General features: G+C 35.2%; 1 non-coding gene across 1 annotated transcript; it reads right to left on the bottom strand.

Moving 5' to 3' along the window:
- Positions 1 to 4374: 4374 nt before the first annotated feature.
- Positions 4375 to 4482, bottom strand: LOC122302040. Its single transcript, XR_006240289.1, has one exon. It is a non-coding gene; the product is annotated as a small nucleolar RNA R71 (small nucleolar RNA).
- Positions 4483 to 4827: the final 345 nt, after the last annotated feature.

Here is a 4827-nt window from a genome sequence, read left to right as displayed (position 1 = left end):
TTGAAATACTTACATTCTGGCTTCACTTATATTAGCGAATGCACATTTGCACAATATTACAGATGAAAACCAAATCTGAGGCAATTCACCCAATCCATACTAGTTTCATAGATATAAGGAGATCCTCCTTGAAAACATGCCAAATACTCTGCATAAAGCTTTACAGAGAGAGAGAGAGAGAGAGAGAGAGAGAGAGAGAGAGAGAGAGAGAGAGAGAGAGAGAGAGAGAGAGAGAGAGAGAGAGAGAGCATATATGGAGATGTCCTTAAATAATCATCTTCAAGCAGCTTTATGTTAGCTAAAGATATATGTTCCTTCTTCATGTCATGCTTTTAGCAAGGTTTATACTAGTGAGTATCACAGATGTTCTACTTTAAGATAATATCAGTTATGTAAAAGCTTGAGATGTCTTTACAAGAAAAATGTTGTAATTAGCTGTCATCTAGACATAGTGCTCTATCATTGCCTTCTCCTCGTGGTTTGAAAATCCTAGTGGGTTGTTGTCTTGTGGTTATTAAAACTAGCACTCGTTAAGTGAACCCTTATAATACTGGCAAAAGACGATGACATAACTCTAGCTGACAAGACAATCTTACCAGCTCATTGATCTTTGGTTGATAATCCATACTGAGTCCTTAAATATGGCAATCAGAAAGAGTGAAGTTGTATTCACTCTTCAAGACATTGGTTGATGTCTTTAATTTTGACCCATACTAATCCTAAAATAAGTTGAGTAGGCATCAGACTAATAGCTTGTATTTATTTCTCTACATCTCAACTTGAATTTCATGAAAAGCTGTAATACCTTCAAGGTAATATTTTCTGTGTTTATATCAGCAAGTAAAGGACAATAGAAACAGTTACAAATTATCATCATATGTAGTGTAGTTTATATTGATTTGTTAATTCTCTATGGGGTTATAGTGTATGTTTTTAGTCAAGCTATTTGATATTACTATGCAAATTAGGATGTTATATCACTGACATACCTGTTTGTGCATGGGCATACACCACATTGTGATTAGCTACCTACTCATTTTACTTAATCAGGTCGAAGACATGGATGATTATATGGAATGGAATTTTATTACTCTAAGATCTAAAATAATTAACTTCATAAATAACACATGTTTTACTAAATATAATTGAGAAAATAATTGCATCTTAATTCTCTTCACATTAGTCTTTGGCTGATTGATTCAAGTAATTATCATTTATATGAAGTGCCAGGGCAAGACCAATAATGTCAATTCTATCATCTTCTAACCCGTACTTTCTACATTAAAATACGGTTATCATACATTAAGGTCTCTTTAGTAGACATTGACAGATTAGCTAATTGCAACCAAAGGTAGTTTTATATTGGAGTGACAAAATTCTTCTTTCCAGATACATTCTTTATGTTCAGCCACTACTTCAGAGAGGCATAGCTAATTTAAGATGAAGATATAAAAGAATTTATATCTTCCATGATCAGCGATAATGGTTCTGTATATTTAAAAGAATACCATTGATGAAGTGATAAAACTACATAATTAAGCTACTTAAGTGAATGAATTGTTTAACCAAAAATGATTTAAGTACTTAATTATGTAGTAGATCATGATACTTGAGTCCATTGATAAATTCTGATATTTGTTTGTGCTTAAAAAGAGTTATAATTCAATTGTTTCACATGGAAATAGATATTTCAATTTTATTCATCTCATAACAGGGGTAGTTTGGGCAATACATAGCAAAGACATCATTTAAAAAATGAAAAGTGTGAATTCACACATGCAGACCAGGCCTAAAAGCAGCAGAGCACTCACTCAACGCAGCTGGCAGATGGCCTCACTCGAACAACACACACTTGGACAGCACACAGCCGGACAGCAGCACACCACATGTGCTGACCATTGCAAGACAAATAGAACATGGATGCAGAAAACATGTTGCTGGAAGGCAAGCTGTTCATTTCAGCTTTCTTGCTTCTGCACATGGAAGGTCACCACAGAAGCATGGGCTGCACATTTGCTTTGAATTGTATAATAATATAGCATCACATGGACAGCTCACAAGACACACAGCTATAAAAAGAAAGAGGGCTGAAATGCTACGGGAGTTCAGTAGCTTAGCTTGGAGTTGTTATTTTCTTTCTTTTGTTTCAAACGCTAGGCTTCAGAATTTATTTTGTCACAGCTTTTACTTTATTTTTTTTTTTCGTTCCAGACCTGCTAGCAGGAGACTGGAGTGTAGTCTTTGAGTTTTTATTTTTTTCTTTTTCGTTTAGTAGGGGCGGCTGGGTTTTGGCTCTTTACTACACTTGTTTTCGTTTCAGACAGTTTTAATTTTTCAGTAGCCTTTTGGCATGCTATTTTGTCTTTCAGTTCCAGACGTTGTCTTCATTCGAGCAGTAGGGTAGTCTTGAATATGATTTCTTTGCTTTTCATGTTAGACGCAGAATAGGTTGGTTTCAGACGCTGGGGGCTAGTTTTTATTTTTTTTCTTTCTGCTTCTTTTGGTTTTCGTTCGGCGCAGTAGTCTTTAGTTTTTCTCTTCTAACATTTTCAGACAGAGACGGCGGCTTCATTTTACTTTATCCATCTTGCTTTCGTTTTCATTTCTAGGGGGAGAGCGTTGCTTTCCATTTACTTTGGTGGCCTCTGAACTTTGTTAGTTTAAACTTCATTCTTTTGTTTTTGCTGGGACGTTAAACGGCGTCCTCTTCATGCTTTTTTTTTTTTGTTTCATTTATTTTCAGCTTTCGTTTCAATAGTTCTTAGTTTTATTTCTTTTTCCAGTATTTCCTTCGGTTCAGACCGTGGGAGTGGCTGGTTCTTACGTTCAGTTTTGCTTCTTTTGTTTTTTATTTTATGTTTTAGTCCAGGGGCAAGTAGACGGAAGCTCGTTCGCACTCTCATTTTTCATTTATTTTTTCCTGCTTTTAGTTTGGATGTTTACGGATGGACGAAACTCAGGCTCTATGTTTTCAGTTTTCATTTTACTTTAGTTGTCCTGCATGCAGCATCTCTAGGATTTATTTCGTTTGGATATTTTCTCTTAGATTTTATCATGGTTCAACTTAGATTAATTTTTATTGTTAGAAACATCATGTATAGCTAATTTTAGAAACTTGGGTTATGGGATGAGATTTAATTTATTTTAGGTCCTAGTTTCATGCAATATTTTGTTGAGAATTGTTGATTTGACTATGTTACTAGTTGGATTTAAATTGAAAATAGATTGCGGCTCTTGCTCTTGATTTATTGTTGACGTAAGGCACAACAAAAGTTTGAAAATTATCAAGGCTTCTCTCAGTTGTTTGTTAATGTGTGTTCGGCTAGTAAAGTAGAAAATCCCTTAAGAAAAATATTGTAAAAACTTGAGCTTAACCTTTATATGCTCCGTTTATCAATACCTTGATTGGATTGTTAATCGAGAAAATTTTCTAGGACCCGAAACAAAGAGAGTCTCATACCCAACCCAAGTATTTGTTAATTTACCTTTTTTTATTAGAAACTTTAATTTCAGCTTTGATTAATTTTTTTTGCGGGAATTGAATTCACTATTTTCTTTCTTACCTCATCTTTGATATTTTTTCACAAATGCTTTGATAATCCTTTGTCCCTATGGAATACGATCCTGGACTTACCCTGGTATTACTTTGACAGCTTCTACGCTTGGAAGACAAAATTATAAGCTGATCAAGTTTTTGGCGTCGTTGCTGGGGACAACGGGTGTTTGTCAAAGCATTCTCTTTTTCCTGAGAGGACGTTTGTGGAGCTGTGAACCTCTTCACAGCCTGGGTGATATCTTTACCTCTCATTTTACTTATTTACTTTTATCTTGTTTTGTGCTAAAGTTGCATGTCTGGTTGGGCTAGAGATAGGACACATAGACTTGCTAGGACTGAATCATCGACCTCATCATCGAGTGCATCATCTGTTTCTCTTAATTCAGTATTTGAATCATCATTTGACACTCATAGTAACATGGCTGAAGAAGAAGAACACAATAATAGGGAGATGGAAAATCCCAAAAGGACACTTAGAGAATATTTGCATCCTATTAGGACCACCACTCCATCGTGCATCATTACACCCTTGAATGCTCATAATTTCAATTTTAAACCTAGAATGATACCATTATTGCCTCATTTTCTTGGAATGGATTCTGAAAATCGCTACTTGCACCTCAAGGAGTTTGAGGAAGTATGCTCCACATTTTTGGGCCAAAACTGTACTGAGGAGATTGTTAGATTGAAGTTGTTTCCTTTTTCTCTTAAGGACAAAGCAAAAACATGGTTGAATGCATTGAGGCCAAGATCCGTTGGAACATGGCAAGAAATGCAAGCTAAATTCTGTAATTTTTTTTTCCAATGCATCGCACCAATGCTTTAAAGAGACAAATCATGAATTTTTCTCAAAAGGAAAATGAAACCTTTTATCAAAGTTGGGAAAGATTCAAAGATCTCTTAAATGCTTGTCCACACCATGGTTACGAGAATTGGCGCATTATTAGTCTTTTTTATGAAGCTTTGGTATCTAAGATGTGACAATTTGTTGAAACCATGTGTAATGGAGAGTTCTTTAATAAGAAACCGGAAGAAGCATTTGCATATTTTGATTACTTGGCTGAAAATGCTCAATCATGGGACACTTCTTGTGTCTATGATAGAGCTGAACCATTGAGGATCGTAAATGGGGGGGGGGGGGTAAATATGTTTTAAATGAGGAGGATGATTTGAAAGCTAAATTTGCCTTATTGTCAAAAAAATTGGAGGCGATTGAGTTGAAGAAAGTGCATGAAATTCAGGGCATTCCAAAACAAGGAAAATGTAACATT

Source organism: Carya illinoinensis, chromosome 2, assembly GCF_018687715.1.
Source record: "Carya illinoinensis cultivar Pawnee chromosome 2, C.illinoinensisPawnee_v1, whole genome shotgun sequence".
In the NCBI taxonomy this organism is placed as follows: Eukaryota; Viridiplantae; Streptophyta; class Magnoliopsida; order Fagales; family Juglandaceae; genus Carya; species Carya illinoinensis.
The sequence above is the reverse complement of the archived record's forward strand: the minus strand, read 5'-3'. Positions and strand labels throughout refer to the sequence as shown.